Raw genomic sequence first — 25868 nt, 5'->3', positions numbered from 1 at the left:
CAGAGAGACAGGGGGACCTCATACCACCAAGATAGAAATACCAAGAGTAGAGTGCATCCTTTGGATCCAGGGTTCCTGGGCAGAGAAGCTCCTAGTCCAGGGGAAGACTGATAAGAAGACAGACAGAGAGAACGCCTTTCCCTGGAGCTGACACCCTGAATTTGGACTTTTAGCCTATTTTATTGTGAAGTCATAAATTTCTCTTTGGTAAAGCCATCCACTTGTGGTATTTCTGTTATAGCAGCACTAGATGACTAAGACATGCCTAGAGCACACAAATCTCTGGTTAGCTATTCTTAAACTTCATGGGGGGATAGGAATGGAAGTGACAAGGGGAATTATTTTCTAACATTTCCAGTAAAAAAAAATACTAAGTCAAAAAGTTTACAGTAAAAGTTATTTACTCTTTTTTTTTTTTTATGGTATATTAAACACAGAGAAAATAAATAGTACAAACCTTTAATTAAGAATATGTGATGAAAGAATAAAAACAACGATAAATAAAAAAAGATACATGTATTATTGAAATGACTATTTCAACCAAAATCAAGCTGACAATGCTCCCCAACATGTAGATACCCTTTTGTTTGTTTGTTTTTTTCCCTTCTATTGCTGATAATGGCAAAGTAATCTCCTGGGTACTCTGGGCATTATATATATATAAATATTGTCCAGTTATTTCAATTTGGAGTTCTCCATTTTTCTAAAACTTAAACTCTCCATCAGCTTTGAGAATATTTTCATTACAAATAACTTTTTTTTTTTTGTGATGGATTATTTGGAAAATATATTACCCCAGACAGTTAAGGCAGCCAGGATGCCAGGGCGGATCCTGAATTACCGATTATTTTCATTGGTCTGTGCAATCGTTCATCACTCCACTATGTGCCGCCAGAGTCTATGAGGTAGCTTTAATGCAAAATTTGCTTTTACATAATTTGCAACTCAGGGAAATTGATTCATTTTAATAACGTAAGCACGGTTTTGATATTTGGGGAACCTAAAAGTAATTTCATTATTAAATATTTCTGCATAGGTTAGAGCATATTCTTCCATTTATTTTTACCTTCAATTGAAGGAAATCTAATTTACTTGTCTTTTTTACTGAGTGCTTTCTAATTGACTAAACACCAATATAGCCAAACTTTCAATCACATGATGCTTTCCACTTTCAAAGCTCTTTATATAACCTAGCCAGTCATCTGATCATTCTGCTAATATGTAGGCTATGGCATTTTAATACTGCTAAGCTTCCATTACTGTATATGTGCAAATACTAAGAGTTTCTTATGACCTTTCTGAAAATGATAAAAATGATTATAAATGTCTGAACAACTAGACAAAACAAACAGTGCTGGGTTTTCTAGGAGCATGACGTATAAGCCACAGAAGAGCTGTGCTAGAAATGTGTAAATTCTCGTGAAATCTGCCTTTGTACACCAAGCACCAGGTAAGGCCAAACTCATCGTGGTGTTTTTTTGTGAAATATATTGGTCCTAAGGCAGGGAAATTCTATTTAAATATATAGGAATCATGAAAATTCTATGAAGCCCTAATCTGTGAATCACATCATCCTAGTCAGAATTGTCTAGTTTGTCTTCTTAAGGCCTCCGTGTTGAAGTAATTTTGTTTAAATTGAGCTGACCAAAAAATGATCAGCTGTTTTTAAGCTGATTTCCAATAGTGTATTTTTTACCTCATATTAAATATTATTACCAGTTGCTGGCAAGTCAAATCCAACCCGTGGCAACCGCATGTGTGTCAGAGTACACCTGTGCTCCACAGTGTTTTCAGTGGCTGATTTTTTAAAAGTAGATTGCCAGACCTTTCTCCCAAGGTGCCTCTAGGTGGACTCAAACCTTCAGCCTTTTGGTTAGCAGGTCAGTGTGTTAACTGTGAGCACCCCCAGGGATTCCTAAGGAATATTAAGTGTATTTAACTTTGGCTTGTACCTCAAGAACCCAACATACTCTTTTTTTTTCTGCTGCTTATAAACCACATTTTTTTTTTTTATGCTTCCATGTGCTCATAAGTTAAAGAGTAATTACTTAGAAAGTAGACACTTTTTCTATGCCCCCCTTCTTTTTATAACAGTGTTTCTTACATCTTGAATAGTTGGATACAAGGACTGACAAACAAGATAATGGACCTTAAAGTTTGGAAATATTTTTACACAGAAACAATGTCGTAAATGAGGGGGCATGATTTTACTGCCCAAATTTTAATATTTCGTGATGTTATATGTAAAAATTGTGCTAGACCTTCTAAAGGTTTATGAGTACTTCTTGTGAAGTATATGTGTTGATAATTAAGAATCATCTTTTGTAAGAACTATTGGACATAGTATTTCTTAGACATTACCTATGGAAGCCTTCAAGAAAATGTTATATAAATAGTAGCCATATCTAGCAATGGCTATTGGTAGATAAAAGCACGTGAACATTCTGTCCTCTATTTTCATAAGAAAAAGTTAAAAGTAGTATCATTTAATGGAAATATGCCAAGTTCTATACTAGGCCTATTACATCATTTAATTCTGTAATAAACCACAAAGAAGCAATTATTATCTCATTTTTATACATCACAATATTGAACTTTAAAGAGATAAGTCACTTGCCTGGGTGGTAAAGCTAGAAAGTGGTGGGGCTGTGGTTGAACCCAGGTTATCTGACTGCAGACTGTGCGCTGTTATCCAAGCATTCTACCCTTTGATTGAACATTCAACAGCTAATAATACTGATTCTCAGCAACTGTGTGTCCCTTTTCCTTTTAACACATTTTCATGCACAGAAAATGCTGTTCCATTTCTCTCTGATTTTGAATTGAAATATAAATAACATGTGAGAAATTTTCACACTATTTCCAATTGTATTTCTCACTTAACGGCTGACAGAAGGAAGCCATTTTATCACAATGTGATCAGTTACACTTACAAATGCCATGTGAAGTGTCAGAGTGAAAAAGTCTGCTCTGTCTGCTGTTTTCTTGGATGGCTTATCTCTGTCGCTTAATTTTAAAAAGCCAATTTATTGACCTGTAATGACATTTTTGTTTATATATAAGCATAAGAGAAAATAACATGAATAGATGTTTTTCTCTAAAATGATTTAAATCATACTCTCCTCAATTAAAATTTCAAAATCTATCATACAGCACTGACCTTAAGCAATTTGGATCCTTCATTTTTATAAGTGCAATTTTCTCTTATATCTATGTGAGTGCAATAAAAGCAAAATCTGGAGTTTAAGGGGTACAAAGGAGGGAGAAAAACGAACTCCATCTCTAACTTTCTGGTTAAAATATTTTGTTTTCTTTTTTCCCATAGAATTAAAAGTGTATACACTCTAAATATTATGATTATTTCAGTCAAATGATGCAGTGAGTTTTTTGATGAAAGAAAAAACTTTTAAATTACTACAAGCTCATGATTCTCAACAACCTCATTAAGTCTTTGTAGAAGGTTCAGGAGCAGAGTAAATAGCTAGGATCATATGACAAATTTCATGAATTCTAGGTTACATATGTATGTGTGTGTGTGTGCATGCTTGCACACGTATGTTTGAGTTCCGAGAACAAAACTGTTTTACTCAACTATATTCTGCCTCATTCCAAGTGAGGTATAAATTCCTTCGGATTCTTTACCGGATGGAGTAGTAGTCTTCTAATGAACAAGCTTTGCATTTTTATAGATAGTGGCCTTATTTTTCATTCCTTCGGATTCTTTATTGGATGGAGTGGTATTCTTCTAATGAACAAGCTTTGCATTTTTATAGATAGTAGCCTTATTTTTCATTCCTTAGGGAAAAATGGAGAAATGGAAATTATACTAGATCATTCTGCAGATAAATGAAAATACCTCCAACAATGTTTTGGTTATTACTAACAAGATACTCTCCACCTTTTAATCACAATGTTCATTAGCTCAATGTAATTCAGTTTAACATATCCACAGAGCTCTTCCTGTGTGCAAAACACAGTGATTGAGTATAGCCTGATTTTATCCCACCAAAACAATGCATTGAAGAAATGTATCTAATTGTCACCTTGATTTTCTGTCAGTACCTATTTAAACGCAATACGTGGAATTATGCATCATTTGGCATATAAGGCATGTCTTGTACTGTTTTCTAGAATAATGCTATAAAATGTGAAAGAACAATGCTTCCTATGCTTATTTTCTCCAACTTCTCAACTGTACCAAACTGGCTTTCACGACACGTTTAATTGATGCTTACCTAGGGAAGAAAGCGCAAATTGGATATTGGACTGAAATAATTTTCCCAGTTTGAGGGACCCTCATTTATATTTCAGATGTCTTTACTTCCACATCTTGCAGGGCTTTAAACTTAGGTCAAATAGGCAACCAACTATTCGGTAAGACTGGAGAGACAGTTTGGGAAAGAAAGCCTCACCATTTAATCCACTTTCCACCGACCATATACACACATTTCTAAATATTTTTCCCTCAGATCCAAACAAATGTTTCTTTGGATTTAGACATTTAAGACAACTGTTGGCATGTAAGGTATATTTATGAGTGACAAAGCTTTCTATCATCTATTCCATTTAAATATGAGCATGCCTACTAAGGTAATTTGTCAATAACCTAGCTAACCCTTAGTGGAGAAAGTTTCCCTGCTAACTATCCGTATAGTCAGCCTACTTGGGGATGTCGGTAACATCTCTGGAAGAGGCTTTTACATTCAGGGGAAAAGGGAGTTACTGGAAAGGTTGATGAGGACATCATAGAAAATATGGACTTCTCTATTTGTTAGAGAAATGGAGCCATCGGGCAGCAAACCGGGAGATATTAGATCTAACTCTGGATCCTAACAGTACTCACTTTGGGGTTTCCACAGAGCTCTTTTGAGGGTATTAAACCCAAATATTTGTGTATATAAACTTTCATGTCCCTCCTATCTTTATAACTCACCTTAACATTTTATTTTATAAAAATATCCTGCTTCCAATTCCATACTAAGAAATAAAACATGGTAGTGAAAAATATAGCAAGGAAGATAGAGAAGGAGGAAGTTGTCCATCACTGATCCTGATGGTACTGTAACTACCAGTGTTCAATTCTAATAATAAAGAGGAAAGAAATCACAACATATGCTGTGGCAAAAATAAAGGAGAAAAGGTAAAGGAAAAGTTTACTAACAGTTCACCGTAAATTTACTGCTTTATCTCAAGGCACCACCAATAGCAGCTTTCTTTTAAATGTCATCATGGGGATACTCTCATAGGTGTCTGCTTTTCCACACAGCTGGGGATTGCAGAGAAAGATTTATTTGGACAAAGTTAATCTGACACGTGTTACCACCTGCTGTCTGTACTGTGTATATTTTTTTTGCTGCCTCTGACACGACTCCGATGTTATCATCCCATCTTCAGGTACGAAGGAAATAAACTACCCCCTGCCACTACCCTCCTGCATTTGCCCTCCTCTTTGAAAAACACAGGACTGTAAAAAGATGATTTTCAGAACTGGCTTGAAAGATTGGAATTTAATTTTTTTTACGATGTTAACAACATGCCTGTGAGGCTCCCGGTACTGGCTGCCATCACTCTTTGTTGTGCAGAGTCCTTGGGCAGACAGTGTGCATCCAGACTTCTTGCTGCACCAGTCCAATCATTCATTATTGCCCCCCACCTCCTGCAACCCACAAGGCATGTCATTATCACAGAAGTTCACATTTAAATATCGCATAACTTGATACTTCATACTATTGAAATGGATGTTGAAAATGGATGGTCTGCTCTCTGGGAAGACACAGAGCATTACCAGCTAACAACATGCACTTAATATCATAACATGTAAGTTGTCCTTAGAGACCATGCAGAAACTCCTAGGAGTTTGTTTTCTATCAAGGTTTGTATTGTCAGTTGCTATTGTTGAAGACCTGGCAGTGCAGTAGTTAAGAGTTAAGGTCGGCAGTTTGAATCTACCAACCACTCCTTGGAAACTCTGTGGAGCAATTCTGTTCTATCCTATAGGGTCGCCATGAGTCAGAATCGACTCGTAGGCAGCGGGTTTGGTTTGGTTTTATTGTTGGAGTTGATTTGTTTTGTTGATAGCTGAAACCCATGTGTTACAGAGTAGAACTGTACCATAGGATTTTCTTGGCTGTAATCTTTATGGAAGCCACTTGCCAGGCCATTCTTCCATGAAGCTGCTGGGTGGGTTTGAACTGCCAGCCTTTAGCTTAGCAGATGATTGCAAACTGTTTCTGTCACCGAGTCTTCTTGAAGTAGAATACTTTCTTGAGTTTCTCTTAATTTTGTGGCTTAAAAGGTTGAAGAAATCACACCTGAGGAGAGACAAGAGGATGATCAAGTGCGTAATCCAGGGCCTCTCTCTGATTGAGCCTGACAGCTAGGACTGGTAGCTTGGAAGGGTGGGGGCAATGTGGAGGGGGCAGATGGCTCCCCCAAACCAAAACAAGAGGAACACTACTGACCTCTGTTTTCCTCAAGGTGTCTGGTGCTGGACATCACTTTAAACAGATGACACATAAAGCCAGATCACTTGCCACCTGTTGTCAAGGCTGGAGCCCAGTCCCACAGAGTCCGCAACTCTGGCTGTATGAACGATGTTCATCCCTCTGCATGATTCCTGACCTGTTCTCCCAGGTGATGCACTGATATTTCTCTCTGCCCTATGCAGATGACTTCTAATATTATTCTTGAATTTGGAGGAGTCCACGTTTTATTTATTTATAATTTTTGTCTCTCCTGGGGGCAGCCACGCAGATGTGATGCTCAGTTCTCATGAGGGGAGGATCAAGATTAACTGACACTCCTGGCTGCACCCCGGGCGTTCCAGCACCTCATTCCTGTTGAGACTATTCTCAGGTGATTACTTTAAATAGAAATCATATAAATACTGCATATGTATATAGCTGTAAAGTATAATTTTCAAATTTGACTCAACATTCTGGGGAAAAACCTTGAGAAAAAATAATAGCTATAAAAAATACATATAGATTTTGCAGCATAAATGTTATTTATGGTGACTCTCTGGCACTCATAAGGTCATTATGAGTTGGAATCGATTAGAAGGTGATAGGCTGGTTGGTTGGCTGGTTTCTTTTTTAAGTCAGTACAAATGTTTGCCTCAGTTATAGCCACTTATCTGTGTACCATCTTATTCTTTTGGAAACTGTCCTGGGCAGCCTTCTCCTTGGACCCAAATGGTGCTGTCTGAATGGGAGCTGTCTCCTCTTTCATGACTTCTCTGGCTGCAGTGACAGGCTGAATTGTGAGTACATTCCACCACTCTGGACACAGTGAATGACTCTGCCAACAAGTGTTCTTGCCTAAGTTTTTTTCAACGAAGCCTGGCAGAGAAGTTATTTTCCTTATTTTGTTGCGTGCATGAAGATGCCAACAGTTTTAGAAAACAGTTTGCTGAAAGAATGGGGCCTGTATCTTGAACACAACAGAGGTGAGAGATTGAGTGCAAATGGTATTTGAATCACTGGTTGTAATTCATCACGTCAGGTCCATCCCAAATCTTGCTACAGTTTGGTTATACTATCTAAATAATTCAGTTTTTTCCTTCAGATATTTTAAGTTGATGCTCCATTGACTTGTAAACCAAAAGCCTTATCTACTGTAGTTGTGATTCTAAGTACTTGATATTACTCTTTTGACAGATTCTAACTTACATTGTATGCATTATGTCATAGTAAGTACTGTAGAATTTGACAGAATACTGCCCTTATGCGTTATCTAACAGAACATAGACCTGCACTCATTCCATTGATTTTTAATCATTTTTACATTTTGTTTTATTTTATGCATTTTTAAATATTTAACATATATTAAAAAAAATTTTTAGGGCAGAGCCAAGATGGCAGAATAGGCAGATGCTTCCAGCTAGCACTCTTTAAAACAAAGACCTTAAAAAACAAGTGAAACGAGTATATTTATGACAAGCTAGGAGACCTGAGCATCAAAGGCAAGCTTAGAAAATGAACAGGAGGCACAGGGAGGAAGAGACAGTTCAGAAGCGGAGAAGAATTGCTGGACCAGAATCGCGGGAAGCCCTCAGGCACCATTCCCAGAGCAGCGGTGGCAGGCTGGTACTAGTGTTCAGCTGAGGTTTCCTCAGGGAGAAGCAACCGGCCACACAGCCTACTCACACCTCCAGACCCAGAGAAGAACGGCGTCCTCGGCAAAGGCTATATTTTACTGTGTCCCCGCACCCCCAAGCCGGCTTCAGTGGCTGAATTCCCTGGGCCTGAGAAGGCACTGCTGAGTGCCTAGAGCCATCCTCCTGGCCTTGGAGAAGGAAAAAATTTGCAATTGGGGGAAAAGATAATTTGCCAGCTCCACTAACTGGGCAAGCTCAGGACAGAAGTGGTACCTGTGGTACCTGTTCAGGCATAAGCGGTCTGTGGACTTTGAGCACTTTCCCCTCTGCATGAACCTGTGTGGGCCTATTTCAGGAGAATAGGCCCTTGTTGGCAGACTCCAGCCGTTTTAGCTGTGAGGTGGAGAGGTGGATGTTTGATGTTTGACATTACTTTGCCTATTAAACAGGGTCCTCACCTACCCACATCAGAGGCCTAAGGACTGGTAGCTCCACACAGGTCACCCAGCCACCCATGATAGGAGTCCAAGGATAACGGGTACCTCCCAGTCCTTACAACCAAAAACTTTGGGTGCCCGTGGTCCATCTACAGAACCCACCCACCCGGATGCTCTAGGGAACAGGGACGTGCTTTACTCAAAGACACTCTGGGCTTGGTTCTCAACCCTCTGCCTTGTTCAGAGCGTGACCCCCTGCTGCAATCAGATACCGGTAAATACACCAATCACCCCTGCCCCACTAAGAGTGTAGGACAGAGGCTGTACCACACACTTGATGATCACCTACCTGGACACCTGAGCTGAATTCATACAAGAAAACCGGATGGACTCCCAGACTGATGCACCTGATAACAGTTCTAGCCATCTGGGGACAGGACATCAGAGCTCCAAAGGCAAAAATAATCAAGCTAGCTCACTCAAGCAACCCAATTAGGCATATCAAAACAAAGCAAAGCAAGAAGCTATGACATAGTAAGCAAGCATAAACTAATACAATAACTTATAGATGGCTTAGAGACAACAGTCAATATCAAGTCACGTAAAGAAACAGACCATGATCGCCTCAACAAGCTATCAAAACAAAGAATACAGGGATCTTCTAGAGGAAAGTGCATTTCTTGAATTACCAGAGGCAGAATACAAAAGATTAATATACAGAACCCTTCAAGACATCAGGAAGGAAATGAGGCAATATGCAGAACAAGCTAAGGAACACACAGATAAAGCAACTGAAGAAATTAGAAAGATTATTCAGGAACATAATGAAAAATTTAATATACCAGAAAAATCCATACACAGACAGCAATCAGAAATTCAGAAGTTTAACAATAAAATTACAGAAGTAGACAACTCAATAGAAAGTCAGAGGAGCAGAATTGAGCGAGTAGAAGCTAGAATTTTGGAATGTGAAGATAAATCATTTGGCACTAATACATTTGAAGAAAAATCAGTTAAAAGAATTAAAAAAAATGAAGAAAACTTAAGAATCATGTGGGACTCTATCAAGAGAAATAACCTATGGGAGATTGGAGTACCAAAACAGGGAGGGATAACAGAAAATACAGAGAGAATTGTTGAAATTTGTTGGCAGAGAATTTCTGATATCATGAAAGATGAGACAATATCTATCCAAGATGCTCATTGAACTCCACATAAGGTAGATCCTAAAAGAAAGTCACCAAGACATATTATAATGAAGCTTGCCAAAACCAAAGATAAAGAGACAATTATAAGAGCAGCTAGGAATAAACGAAAAGCCACCTACAAAGGAGAGCCAGTAAGAATAAACTCTGACTACTCAGCAGAAACCATGCAGGCAAGAAGGCAGTGGGATGACTTATTTAAAATATTAAAGGAAAAAAATCACCAGCCAAGAATCACATATCCAGCAAAACTGTCTCTTAAATACGAAGGTGAAATTAGGACCTTTCCATATAAACAGAAGTTTAGGGAATTCATAAAAACCAAACCAAAACTATAAGAAATACTAAAGGGAATTCTTTGGTTAGAAAACCAATAATATCAGGTATCAACCCAAGACTGGAACATGGGTCAGAGCAATCAGAAGTCAACCCAGACAGGGAAAGCAAAAAAACCAAGCAAGATTAAAAAAAAAAAGCTCAGAACAGGGCACAAAGGTGTTACTACATAAAAGAAGACAACATTAACACAATAAAGAGGGACTAAGAAATGTAATCATAAATCTTCCATATGGAGATGAAGATATGGCAATACATAGAAATGAAATTTATGTTTAAATTTAGATAGGGGTAAAAAATCAGGTAACCACAAAGGAGATAAACTATCCTACTCATCAAAGTAAAAATACAAGAAAAAAATTGAGACTCAGCAGAAACAAAAACAAAGAAAACGAATATAAGGAAAGGACAATATATAAAGATAATCTACTCAGCACATAAAATTAAGTGGGAAAAAGAAACTTAACAACACACAAAAAAAGACATCAAATTCATACCTATCCATAATTATACTGAATGTAAATGTACTAAATGCACCAATAAAGATAAAGAGAGTGGCAGAATGGGTTAAAAAACTAGATCCATCTATATGCTGCCTACAAGTGGCATACCTCAGACTTAGAGACACAAGCAAACTAAAACTCAAAGGATGGAAAAAAATATAACAAGCAAACAACAACTAAAAAGGAGCAGGAGTGGCAATATTAATTTCTCACAAAATAGACTTTAAAGTTAAATCCATCATAAAAGATAAGGAAGGACATTATATAATGGTTAAAGGGACAATATACCAAGAAGATATAACCATACTAAATATTTATGTACCTAATGACAGGGCTGCAAGATACATAAAACAAACTCTATCACCATTGAAACATGAGATAGACAACTCCACAATAACAGCAGGAGACTTCAGCATACCATTTTCCATGAAGGACAGGACATCCAGAAAGCAGCTCAATAAAGACACAGAAGATCTAAATGCCACAATCAAATAACTTGGCCTTATACACATATAGAGGACACTCCACCCAAGAGGAACCAAGTATACTTTCTTTTCTAGAGCACATGGAACATTCTCTACAATAGAGCACATATTAGGTCATAAAGCAAGCCTTAGCAGAATCCAAAACACTGAAATATTACAAATCATCTTCTCTGAACAAAAGGCCATAAAAGTGGAAATCAACAATAGGAAAAGCAGGGAAAAGAAATTAAACACTTGGAAACTGCAAAAAAGACTGGATTATAGAGGACATTGAGGATGGAATAAAGAAATTCAGAGAATCCAATGAGAATGAAAATGCTTCCTATCAGAATTTTTGGGACACAGCAAAAGCAGTGCTCAGAGGCCAATTTATATCAATAAACGCACACATCTGAAAAGAAGAAAGGGCCAAAATCAAAGAATTATCCCTACAACTTGAACAAGTAGAAAGACAGCAACAAAAGAATCCATCAGGCACCAGAAGAAAACAAATAATAAAAATTAGAGCTGAACTAAATGAAATAGAAAATAGAAAAACAATTGAAAGAATTAAAAAGACCAAAGGCTGGTTCTTTGGAAAAAATCAACAAAATTGATAAACCACTGGCCAAGTTGACAAAAGAAAAATAGGAGAGGAAGCAAATAACCTGAATAAGAAATGAGATGGGCGATATTACAACAAACCCAACTGAAATTAAAAGAATCATATCAAATTCTATGAAAAATTGTACTCTAACAAATTTGAAAACTAGAAGAAATGGATGAATTCCTAGAAACACACTACCTACCTAAACTAACACAAACAGAGGTAGAACATAAATAGACCCATAACAAAGAAGAGATTGAAAAGGTAATCAAAAAACTCCCAACAAAAAAAAGCCCTGGTCTGGATGGCTTCACTGCAGAGTTCTACCAAACTTTCAGAGAAGAGTTAACACCACTACTACTAAAGGTATTTCAGAGCATAGAAAAGGATGGAATACTACCAAACTCATTCTATGAAGCCACCATATCCCTGATACCAAAACCAGGTAAAGACACCAGAAGAAAAGAAAGTTATAGACTTATATCCCTCATGAATGCAGATGCAAAAATCCTCAACAAAATCCTAGCCAATAGAATTCAAAAAACATATCAAAAAAATAATTCACCATGACCAAGTAGGGTTCATACCAGGTATGCAGGGATGGTTCAACATTAGAAAAACATTAATATAATCCATCGCATAAAGAAAAAAAAAGACAAGAATCACATGATTTTATCAATTGATGCAGAAAAGGCATTTGACAAAGTTCAACACTCATTCATGATAAAAACTCTCAGCAAAATAGGAATAGAAGGAAAATTCCTTAACATAACGAAGGGCATTTATACAAAGCCAGCAGCCAACATTATCCTAAATGGAGAGAGCCTGAAAGCATTCCCCTTGAGACTGGGAACCAGACAAGGATGCCCTTTATCACCACTCTTATTCAACATTGTGCTGGAGGTCCTAGCCAGACCAATCCGGCTAGATAAGGAAATAAAGGGCATCCAGATTGGCAAGGAAGAAATAAAATTATCTCCATTTGCAGACAACATGATCTTATACACAGAAAACCGTAAGAAATCCTCAAAAAAAAACTACTGAAACTAATAGAAGAGTTCAGCAGAGTATCGGGATAGAAGATAAACATACAAAAATCAGCTGGATTCCACTACACCAACAGAAAGAACATCGAAGAGGAAATCACCAAATCAATACCATTTACAGTAGCCCCCAAGAAGATAAACTACTTAGGAATAAATTTTACCAGAGATGTAAAAGACTTACACAAAGAAAACCGCAATACACTTTGGCAAGAAACCAAGAGACCTACATAAGCGGAAAAACATACCTTGCTCATGGATAGGAAGACTTAACATTATAAAAACGTCTATTCTACCAAAAGCGATCTATACTTTTAAAGCAATTTTGATCCAAATCTCAACGACATTCATTAATGAGTTGGAGTAAAAAAATCACCAACTTCATATGGAAGGGAAAGAGGCCCTGGATAAGTAAAGCATTACTGAAAAAAAGAGAACAAAGGGGGAGGCCTTACTCTACCTAATTTTAGAACCTATTATACTGCCACAGTAGTCAGAACAGCCTAGTACTGGTACAACAACAGATACATAGACCAATGGAACAGAATTGAGAATCCAGGCATGAATCCATCCACGTATGAGCAGTTGATATTTGACAAAGGCCCCAAAACAGTTAAATGGGGAAAAGACAGTCTTTTTAACAAATGGTGCTGGCATAACTGGATAACCATCTATAAAAAAAAAATGAAACAAGACCCATACCTCACTCCATGCACAAAAACTAACTCAAAATGGATCAAAGATGTAAATATAAAATCTAAAACAATAAAGATCATGGCAGAAAAAATAGGAACAACATTAGGAGCCCTAACACATGGCATAAACAGTGTACAAAACATCACTGACAATGCAGAAGAAAAACTAGATAACTGGGAGCTCCTAAAAATCACATACCTATGCTCATCCAAAGACTTCACCAAAAGAATACAAAGATCACCTACAGACTGGGAAAAAGTTTTTAGCTATGACATTTCCGATCAGCACCTGATCTCTAAAATCTACACGATACTGCAAAAAGGCAAATAACCCAATTAAAAAACGGGCAAAAGATATGAACAGACACTTCAATAAAGAAGACATTCAGGTAGCGAATCGACACATGAAGAAATGCTCACGATTATTAGCCATTAGAGAAATGCAAATCAAAAGTATAATGAGATTTCATCTCACTCCAATAAGATTGGGATTAATTCAAAAAACATTAAACAATAAATGTAGGAGAGGCTGTGGAGAGACTACAACACCTATACACTGCTGGTGGGAATGTAAAACGGCACAACCACTTTGGAAATCGATTTGGTACTTCCTTAAAAAGCTAGAAATAGAACTACCATATGATCCAGCAATCCCACTCCTTGGAATGTATCCTAGAGAAATAAGAGCCTTTACACGAACAGATATATGCACACCCATGTTTATTGCAGCACTGTTTACAATAGCAAAAAGATGGAAGCAACCAAGGTGCCCATCAATGGATGAATGGATAAATAAATTATGGTATATTCACACAACGGAATACTATGCATCGCTCAAGAACAGTGAGGAATCTGTGAAACATTTCATAACATGCAGGTATCTGGAAGGCATCATGCTGAGTGAAGTTAATCAGTTGCCAAAGGACAAATATTGTATAAGACCACGATTATAAGAACTGAAGAAATAGTTTAAACAGAGAAGAAAATAATCTTTGATGGTTATGAGCAGAGGGAGGGAGGGCAGATGGGAAAGGGGTATTCACTAATTAGATAGTAGATAAGAGCTACTTTAGGTGATGGGAAAGATAACACAAAATACAGGCAAGGTCAGCACAACTGGACTAAACAAAAAGCAAAGAAGTTTCCTGAATAAACTGAATGCTTCGAAGTCCAGGGCAGCAGGGGTGGGGTTTTGGACACCTTAGTTTCAGGGGACATCTAAGTCAATTGGCTTAATAAAATGTATTAAGAAAACATTCTGCATCACACCTTGGAGAGAGGCATCTGGGATCTTAAATGCTAGCAAGCGGCCATCTAAGATGCATCAATTGGTCTCAATCCACCTGGATCGAAGAATGAAGAACACCAAGGACACAAGGTAATTACGAACCCAAGAGACAGAAAGGGCCACATAAACCAGAGACTACATCAGCCTGAGACCAGAAGAACTAGATGGTACCTGGCTACAACCATGACTGCCCTGACAGAGAGCACAACAGAACATCCCTGAGGGAGTGGAAGAGCAGTGGGATGCAGACCCCAAATTCTCATAAAAAGACCAGACTTAACGGTCTGACTGAGACTAGAAGGACCCCAGCGGTCATGGTCCCCAGACCTTCTGTTGGCCCAGGTCAGTAACCACTCCCAAAGCCAACTCTTCAGACAGGGATTGGACTGGACAATGGGTTGGAGAGGGATGCTGGTGAGGAATGAGCTTCTTGGATCGGGTGGACACTTGAGACTATGTTGGCATCTCCTCCCTGGAGGGGAGATGAGAGAATAGAGGGGGTTAGAAGCTGTCGAAATGGACACCAAAAGAGAGAGTGGAGGGAGGGAGAGGTCTGTCTCATTAGGGGGAGAGCAACTGGGAGTATGTGGCAAGGCGTATATAAGTTTTTGTGTGAGAGACTGACTTGATTTGTAAACTTTCACTTAAAAAGCCCAATAAAAATTAAAAAAAAAAAATTAGAGTAGTTTTAGATTTACAGAAAAATTGCATTAGAGTTCCTGTATACACCATACTTAATTTCTCCTATTGCTAACATTGCTATGGCATACTTGGCACTATTGACTTTAATTATTAATTAATTAATAATATGCATTATTATTAATTAAAGTTAATACTTTATTCAGATTTCCACATTTTTTCCCTGATGTCTTTTATTCTTTTCCAGCACATCACATCATATTTACTATTTGTGCAACCTTCGGTTCTTTCATGTTGTGACAGTTTTTCAGACTTTCTTTTTTTTTATGACCTTGATAATTTTTCGGAGCACTGGGCAGGTATTTTACAGAATGTACCTCCACTGGGACTTGCGTCATCTAAATCTACAGTTCTGCTGATTATTCTGTTCATAAATACTCCTTCTAATATTTATTCAGTTTGGTACTTATTTTCAGACCAATGAATGCTCCTTAGAAGCAAGGATGGCGAGGCTGCATCTTACATACTTTGGATGTGTTGTCAGGAGGGATCATTCCCTAGAGAAGTGCATCATACCTTGGTAAAGTACAGGGTCAGCAGAAAAGAGGAAGACCCTCAGTGGGATGGAGTGACACACTGGCTGCAACAATTGGCTCAAGCATAACAATTGTGAGCATGGCTCAGGACTGGGCAGTGTTTTATTCTGTGGTACATAGGGTCGCTATGAGTCAGAACTGACACAATGGCACCTAACAACATGTCATGATCAGATTTTGTTTTATTTTTCTTTTCTTCTAAAATTCATATTGTACTTCCTCTGCATCTTAATTCCTGCTTCTTAACTTTATTATATTTAGCTTTGATATAGCTTGCATAATTTCACAGTTACATATAACTTTCCATTAATTCCTTTTAATTGTTATTTTTATGTCCAGCTTGGTCTTTCATGCTTCCATTGTCAAAAGGCAGCTTTGGGCTCTGTTGTGGTAGTTCTGTTGTCTAGTTAGTTACTTAAAAAAAAAAAAAAAAAATTAGAGTGGAGTAAATGCCCTGTACTAAGATACTGAGAAGTCTTGACAAGCAGACTGTCCATCAGCCCTACACCAAACTGACTTAACTATTATCTGTCCTTTCTTTTAGAAGTGCATATACAGCTCTACACCTCATGAGTGTCCTAGCATTAGGTATCTGGAGTTGACTGGTTCTCAAAAATTACCTCTTGTCCCACTCTCTTCTTGATTGTGAGTAAATGGGAAGGCAGGGTACTTGTTGAGGTTTTGGCCACTGAGGTACAGGAGGGCAACAAGTCAAATCTGTGGTCCAGTGGGAGAAGAAATTTACCTTTGCACATCCTACAACAGATGATTAAAGCGTTATGACCTGTGAAAGTTTAAAGATGAGGAGTTCTACTAGCCTCGTGATAACCGTGTTCTTATAACTTTTCTCCCGTATCTGCTGAATTTGCCTAAGACCAGGAGAGGCAAAAATAGCAGGATTTTTAAGAATTATTTATTGGCTCCTTGCAAGAGAATCCCATTTATTAGGTAATTCAGCCTTCACACCTTCAGGCATTTGACTTTCAAACACATATTCATTGCAAATGAGGGACAGTCTGCATCTGACTGAGAGCATTTTATTTGTTTGCACTTTATTCAGCATCAGTGTTCTTAAAACCTGTTTGCTAATGAAGAATGATAGCAGCTTATCTATCATTTTCATTGGTATCTTCCTACTGAAACTTTCTCCTGTTACTTTAATCTAACTAATTCACCATCTAGCTTTCCTTTGATGTTCCTAGAAATTCATAGCTGCCGATATGAGCATTATGTCTTTTCTCATTGATTTTTTCCCCTACGTTCAGTGTAAATATTATAAATTCCATTGGTTCTGAGCTAGCTAAATTCCGTATATTAAACTGAATTTTCCATTATTTCCTGGAGAATTGAGATTTCACACTGATCAGCACTGCTGTTAGTGAAATCAAAGTAGAAGAAGTTCCTAAGGAATTATTATGGTATGATATATTCATAGACTTTATTGAGTACTGAGAACCATATTATCTCAAATTTTATTTTATTATTATGAATTTCAGGATCGCTTTATGAAATTAGCCATAACTCAGCATGTATCAATTATATGTATGGCTGACATCCCACAAAGAGATGAGTGGCAATGATGTCCTAAGGCCAGTGTTGAGACAACCTGCCTTAAAGAGAAGGAAAACTGCCAGGGAAACCAGCACAATTTCAGGTTTTAAGGGCAGGTTATGTTTGGGGAGCGAAGCGCAATATGCCAGAGGGTCCTAGATTTTTTCAGCTACAATTCATGCTAAAGTTAAACAATAAGGAATCTGAAACAATTTAGAAGTGTCTCACTAGCTAATTGGGCACAGAGACACAATTACAAATGCAGAAAAGCTGTCATTTAGTTTGTTTTCCTACAGATTACTGCCTGTTAGTATTTGAGATGGACTTCAATTTCCAGAAAATAAATAGAAAAAAAGCAAAGCAGGAAATCAGTTCCGGGAAAAGACTGGGAAACTGGGCAAGTTATTAGAAGTGAAATTCAGAATAAGGACCATACTGTGGACTGGTCATGTGGAAGAGACCTGTTCATTACAACCCAAGTGCAAATTCATGGTCATTATAATGAAAGTAATAGATTAATAGAGCAAACAGTGTTCAGAATTGGTCTATGTCATGCTGAGTCAAAATTTTGAGAAGGGTATAATTGTATCCAACCACAGAATCCTGTATTAGCATCAGGATGTGGCTTTGCTAATGCACTAAATAGGGAACTTTGCTTAAGTTCCCTGTTCAATTCCCATTCACAGCACCAAAGTTCACTCATCATCATTAATTGATTACCCAATTTCTCTCTATTCTGATGGGCACTATCGACGAAGACGGACACTTTAATTTTCAGAGAACAATCTAGAACCTGTTGGAATAGAAATGAAATCAAGAAAAACACACTAAAAATATTTCCAATTACCAATGACCAAAACAATGGGGAAGGGTGTTGTTAGTTGCTATGAAGTCGATTCTAACTCATGGCAATCCCATATGTACACAGTAGAATTGGTTCATAGGATTCTCAAGGTTGTGACCTCTTCCTATGTGTTGTAAATCTTACCTCTATGATGCTAATGAGGCAGGATTATGTTAATTAGGCAGGGCTCAATCTTCAAGATAAGGTTGTATTTTAAACCAGTCTCTTTTGAGATGTAAAAGAGAGAAGAAAGGAGAGAGACAGGGGACCTCATAACCAAAAACCAAACCAGACCCAGTGCTGTAGAGTCAATTCTGACTTCTAGCGACCCTATAGGACAGAGTAGAACTGCCCCATAGAGTTTTCAAGGAGCGCCTGGTGGATTTGCAACCTCTTGGTTAGCAGCCGTAGCACTTAACCACTATACCACCAGGGTTTCCAGAAGGAAGGTCTTTGTCATCAGTCTTTAACGCAGGTTGTCTCAACACTGGTCTCAGAAATATTAAGTAGTGTAACCTGACCCTATGAATTCCAGAAAACTTCCATTAGTCCTTAAATACCAGCCCAAGCCAGATTTGGCCCACCCCGCATGTGCAGAAGGGCCAGCTATGACTGCTAATTGACCTCAAAAGAGGATGCAGCAAAAGGTGGGGTTAATCAGAAGGAAAATAATAACCCGGACCCTATTCCAAAGCAAGAGGTTTGACAAGAACCATGTTACTTCCTGTTCCCTGGCTGCCTTCTAGAATTTTCCCTCCCCAGTACCCCTGTGCAACCACCATCTTGTTGCCCAAATCACATATAAGTCCTGCTTCCCCACAGCTCGGAGAGTCAGATCTGAGGAACTTCCTCCCGGCTCCTTGCTCTGTGCATTGCAATAAAGCTACTTTCTCTTTCTCAAAGACCAGAGTCCAGATCATTGACAAGTCTGAGCACACCGGACAAGGATCCACCTTCCCAGGTTTGCTAACAGTAGCTTACCCAAAGTAATGATGCTTGACATTTAAACCAAGCTTGTTTTATCTCCATTTATGCTCTGAAACATAATGCCCCATGTGATACTGCCTCTAATTTTGTGACATACAACACTCAGAGTCTCAGATGAAAGGATGAGTTTGAGTCCTTTTGACTTAAGATACAATTTTGTGAGCCTTCAGTATTTAATGATGGTTGATATATTGAGGAAGAATTAAATCACTCTGGGAGTGTGCACATAGTGAAAACATAAAACCACCAATAATGAGGTAAGATTAGAAATTGTGATTTTAATCACTAAATTCTTCACATAGGTGTAAATTTTCAAGAAGTAATTGGGAAAACAGCCCTGGAATTGAAGATAGGTCGTAACTGAATATTTAGATCAAAAAGTTATTTGATTAGGAGAGTGTGCTGAATTCATGGATATGCTGTATTTTTACCCAAATAATAAACAGTTCCTGCATTTGCTTGTCAAGTCCGAATCAACTTGACAGCTGCAACTTCTTTTTATCTGTAAATAAATAAATGTGGATATATAGAAATATATAGGTATATGTGTGTGATATATACATAGAAATATATAAAAAATATATAGGTATGTTATATATATGTATATATATACACACACTAATATGTACATACACACACACCCGTTACCATTGAGTCGATTCCCACTCATAGGAACCCTATAGGACAGAGGAGAAATGTGCCATTGAGTTTCCAAGGCTGTAAAACTTTATGGAAGCAGACTGCCACATCTTTCTCCCTCGGCGTAGCTGGTGGATCCAAGCCACCAACTTTTCACTTAGCAGCCAAATGCTTAACCACTGTACAACCAGGGCTCTCTCTCTCTCTCTCTCTGTATATATATATATATCCATACATAGAGAGAGATATATGGATGTATATTTCTCCTTAGAAATGAGGATGGCGAGACTTCATCTCATGTACTTTAGACATGTTATCAGGAGGAACCGGGCCCTAGAGAAGGACATCATGCTTGGTAGAGAGTCAGTAAAAAAGAGGAAAATCCTCAACGAGGTGAATTGGCACAGTGGCTGCAAGAATGGACTCAAACATAGCAACGATTGTGAGGATGGCACAGGACCAGGCAGTGTTAAGCTCTGTTGCACGCAGAGTCACTACAAGTCAGAACCAACTCGATGACTCCTAACAATGACAACATCTTATTTTACACTGTACTGTAGCTTTTGGTTCTTATGAAAAACTGAAGGTGAATAATTATTGCTGTAATTTTGTAATTCTTTTTTTACAAGCACATAGCTCAGATTATAAAACCCACAGAGGTAGAAATATGTTTATTTTGATCACTTTCTCTCGACAAATAGCATGGCCAATGACTGGCCATGATGAGCATGATGGTATTGAATTAATCATACATACATACATATATGGAAACTCTGGTGGCATAGTGGTTAAGAGCTACAGCTGCTAACCAAAAGGTCAGCAGTTTGAATCCACTAGGCACTCCTTGGAAACTCTAAGGGCAGTTCTACTCTGTCCTATAGGGTCACTATGAGTCTGAATGAACTTGATGGCAACACAGTTTTATATATATCTATATATATATCTATACCCAGACCCAGTGCCGTCGAGTCCATTCCAACTCATAAGATAAATATATCTTATTCCAACTCATGAGATATATATATCTATATATCTCAATATTAACTTGTTGGGAGAAAATGGTGTATTAAATAAAAGCTCAAAAAAAACCCTAGATACATTATGAAAACCAAGTGTCAAATATCAGAGAAAAATTAGACTCTTTGAAGAAAGTCAATAATCACTCAAGCAAAACATTTATATAAAATGTCATTGGATATATGCATTATGGAGATATAAGCAATCTCAAAAAATTTTGTAATTTTAACAAAAAAAGAGTATTGTTAAAGGAGTGTAAGCACGAAAGCCAAACTGCAGTGGGTTTCAGCTATTGTCTCTCAGTGCTAAACTCAGCCTTCAGTCCCGGCATCGTGATGCTGGAACTGCAATCCTGAACACCACAGTATAGGATTTGCCAATAAGAGTGTGGAAGGAGACTGTGTGGGTGGAACAGGAAGAATACACTTCTTCCTTTCTGTCTGCTTACTGGACTTTCTCCTCTGCATGCAATTCTAGTTAGCATAAAGCCTGTTCACACTTGCAGCTAAATCCAGTTACCAAAAACAACAAACAAAAACCCCAAACTCATTGCCTTCGAGTAGATTGCAACTCATAGCAACCCTACAGGACAGAACAGAACTGCTTCATAGGCTTCCAAGAAGTGGCTGGTAGATTTGAACTGCTGACCTTTTTGTTAGCAGCTGAGCTCTTAACCAGTGTGTCACCATGGCTCTAAATCCAGTTACCTGTTTATCCAAAATGTGCCATGTCAGCATCATGGCAACTTTGTCTAGAAACATGGAAGGAGGCAGCGCTGCCTCCCACAGAGCCCCTTCTCCAAGCTCAGACATACCAGTAGCAGCAAGCAGCCACTCCCTCCTCAGAAGTCTTAGTTTAATCTCTGAAGAGACCCTCTTAATTTTTTAAGTTTTAACAATTCCAACCTCTTTCTTTGGTTCCCTCAGCCATAGGGATAATAGGGGCTTCCTGCAACTGCTAGCTCCATGCTACGTTAGTTTTCACTTCACCTTTTCGGTAACAATTTTTACCTATATTTACTCATTTTTTAAATCAAATTCTCTGTTTCAATAACTGGGTGGATTCTGTTGCCTGACTGGACTGAGTGCCTGGTGGATTCGAACTGCTGACTTTTTGGTTAGCAGCTGTAACTTTTAACCACTACGCCACTGGGGTTTCCCTAACTGACTCAGAGTGGAGTATCTATTAAGGAAATAAGTAGAGGCTGAATAGAGTTTGATAGAAATGACTTGATAACAAAGCAAAGAGAGACAGATATAGCTTAAAAGCATTTACATAAGGCATAGCGATATTTTGGGACAGAAAGGAAAATGCTAGTGGAATGAGAAAACTTCAGAACTGATGGTACAAAGTGAATGAATGAGACTAAAGGTCCCAGAGGCAATAAGCCATTTAGTCGCATGAATAAAGAAGATGTGATTAGTCTGAAAAAGGAGGAAAGTGACATATTCCGTAGAAGCAAAAGAAAAGGAACAGGTATAAAGCAGTTTGATGATTTGGGAAGATTTTTAAGGGAGAAAAGTAAAACACAGTGATGAAAGAGAGAAGCGTAATTCTCATTGAAGAAGAAGGTTGTGAACACCTGCCAAGATTAATAGACAAAGAAAAATGCTTACTGTGTAGGTTTTATTCATGCCTGTCAAGAGATAAATTATAAGATTTGAGTTGTATTATAGAGGGCCCTTTTGATTTCAAGTGATGGAGGCCCAACTTGATCAACAATAACTACAAAAATGAATCTAATAGATACATATTAGTGTAGCTTGTACACTTAATGAGAAAGATAATTGGGATTTTCAAACTTATGATCCAGGGAAACTCAGAGGCCAACAAGGGTATGATCGACCTCACACTTGCTCTTTTTTTTTTTTGCTTGTCTCTAGCTATTAACTCCACATTATTTCCCTGGGATAATTTTCTTCATCCAGCAGGAACTATGGTCACAGAAAGCTCCAAAAGTCACATGTCTCTTTTCCAGAGAGAAAATAGACATCTATTTCAATGCCAGAATCCCAATTAGCCTAACTGAGGTATATCCCCTTCATCAATCACTATGTCTCGTGGGTGAGGTCTAGTGACACCTCAGTGTGGATCTGTATGGCCCACCCAAGTGGAAATCTAGGAAAATTGCAATTATCGTTCAAAACACACATTGCTGGTATATTAGTTTTCTACTGCTGTGTGGCAAATCATTACAAATTAAAACAAAAGAAATTCATTATCTTTGTAATTCAGAAGTCCAGGCACAGCACAGCTATTTACTTTGCTCAGGCTCTTTCAAGACTCTAATCAAAATGCCAGCCAAGGCTGCAGTCTCATCTGGACCTCAGGGTTCTCTTCTAGTCTCTTTCTAGTCTTCCACAGAATTCAGTTCCTTGTGGTGATAGGCGTTAGGTTTCCATTTTCTTTCTGACAGTCAGATGAGGCTTATTGTCAGCACCCAGAAGCCACACTCATGTCTCAGTCATGTGGGCCCTTCATTGACCATCCACATCATAGCTGTTTGCTTTCCTCCAGACCAGCAAGGGAACATCTCAAAGATGCTTCATTTTCTTTTTTTAATAATTTTTATTGTGCTTTAAGTCAAAGTTTACAAATCAAGTCACTCTCACACAAAAACCCATATACAACTTGCTACACACACCCAATTACTCTCCCCCTAATGAGACAACTCGCTCTCTCCCTCCACTCTCTCTTTTTGTGTCCATTTTGCCAACTTCTAACCCCCTCCACCCTCTCATCTCCCCTCCAGACAGGAGATGCCAACATAGTCTCAAGTGTCCACCTGATCCAAGAAGCTCACTCCTCACCAGCATCCCTCTCCAACACATTGTCCAGTCCAATCCATGTCTGGAGAAGTGGCTTCGGGAATGGTTCCTGCCCTGGGCCAACAGAGGGTCTGATGGCCATGATCACCGGGGTCCTTCTAGTCTCAGTCAGACCATTAAGTCTGGTCTTATGAGAATTTGGGGTCTGCATCCCACTGCTCTCCTGCTCCCTCAGGGGTTCTCTGTTGTGTTCCCTGTCAGGGCAGTCATTGGTTGTAGCTGGGCACCATCTAGTTCTTCTGGTCTCAGGATGATGTAGTCGCTGGTTTATGTGGCCCTTTCTATCTCTTGTGCTCATAATCACCTTGTGTCCTTGGTGTTATTCATTTTCCTTTGATCCAGGTGGGTTGAGACCAATTGATGCATCTTAGATGGCTGCTTGCTAGCGTTTAAGACCCCAGACGCCACTCTTCAAAGTGGGATGCAGAATATTTTCTTAACAGATTTTATTAAGCCAATTGACTTAGATGTCCCCTGAAACCATGATCCCCAAAACCCAGCCCCTGCTACGCTGGCCTTCGAAACACTCAGTTTATTCAGGAAACTTCTTTGCTTTTGGATTAGTCCAGTAGTGCTGACCTCCCCTGTATTTTATGTTATCTTTTCTGGCACCTAAAGTAGTTCTTATCTACTATCTAATTATTTTTATCTAATTAGTGAATACCCGTCTCCCACCCTCCCTCCCTCCACCCTCTCGTAACCACAAAAGAATGTTTTCTTCTCAGTTTAAACTGTTTCTCAAGTTCTTAAAATAGCGGTCTTATACATTATTTGTCCTTTTGCAACTGACTAATTTCGCTCAGCATAATGCCTTCCAGGTTCCTCCATGGTATGAAATATTTCAGGGATTCCTCATTGTTCTTTATTGATGCATAGTATTCCATTGTGTGAATATACCATAATTTGTCCATTCATCCGTTGATGGGCACCTTGGTTGCTTCCATTTTTTGCTATTGTAAACAGTGCTGCAATAAATATGGCTGCGCATGTATCTGCTCATGTAAAGGTTCTTATTTCTCTAGGATATATTCCAAGGAGTGGGATTCCTGGATCATTTAAAAAAAAAAAAAATTTTTTTTTTTTTTTTAGGAGTGGGATTGCTGGATCATATGGTAGCTCTATTTCTAGCTTTTTAAGGAAGCGCCAAATTGATTTCCAAAGTCGTTGTACCATTTTGTTTTGTACCATTTGACATTCCCACCAGCAGTGTAGAAGTGTTCCAATCACTCCGCAGCCTCTCCAACATTTATTACTTTGTGTGTTTTGGATTAATGCCAATTTTGTTGGAGTGAGATGAAATCTCACTGTAGTTTTGATCTGTATTTCACTAATGGCTAATGATCGTGAATATTTCCTCATATATCTGTTAGCTTCCTCAATGTCTTCTTTAGTGAAGTGTCTATTCATATCTTTTGCCCATTTTTTAATTGGGTTATTTGTCTTTTTGCAGTTGAGTTTTTGCAGTATCATGTAGATTTTAGAGATCAGGCGCTGATTAGAAATGTCATAGCTAAAAACTTTTCCCAGTCTGTAAGTGGTCTTTTTATTCTTTTGGTGAAGTCTTTGGATGAGCGTAAGCGTTCGATTTTTAGGAGCTCCCAGTTATCTAGTTTTTCTTCTACATTCTGTATAATATTTGTATATTGTTTATGCCATGTATTAGGGCTCCTAACATTGTCCCTATTTTTTCTTCCATGATCTTTATCATTTTAGATTTTATGTTTAGGTCTTTGATCCATTTTGAGTTAGTTTTTGTGCATGGAGTGAGGTATGGGTTTTGTTTCACTTTTTTGCAGATGGATATCCAGTTATGCCAGCACCATTTGTTAAAAAGACTGTCTTTTCCCCATTTAACTGTTTTGGGGCATTTGTCAAATATCAACTGCTCACATGTGGATGGATTTATGCCTGGATTCTCAATTCTGTTCCACTGATCCATGTATCTGTTGTTGTACCAGTACCAGGCTGTTCTGACTACTGTGCGGTAGAATAGGTTCTAAAATCAGGTAAAGTAAGGCCTCCTACGTTGTTCTTCTTTTTCAGTAATGCCTTATTTATCCTGGCCTCTTTCCCTTTCATATGAAGTTGGTG

This window comes from Elephas maximus, chromosome 14 (assembly GCF_024166365.1).
Source record: "Elephas maximus indicus isolate mEleMax1 chromosome 14, mEleMax1 primary haplotype, whole genome shotgun sequence".
Taxonomy (NCBI): Eukaryota; Metazoa; Chordata; class Mammalia; order Proboscidea; family Elephantidae; genus Elephas; species Elephas maximus.
The sequence above is the reverse complement of the archived record's forward strand: the minus strand, read 5'-3'. Positions refer to the sequence as shown.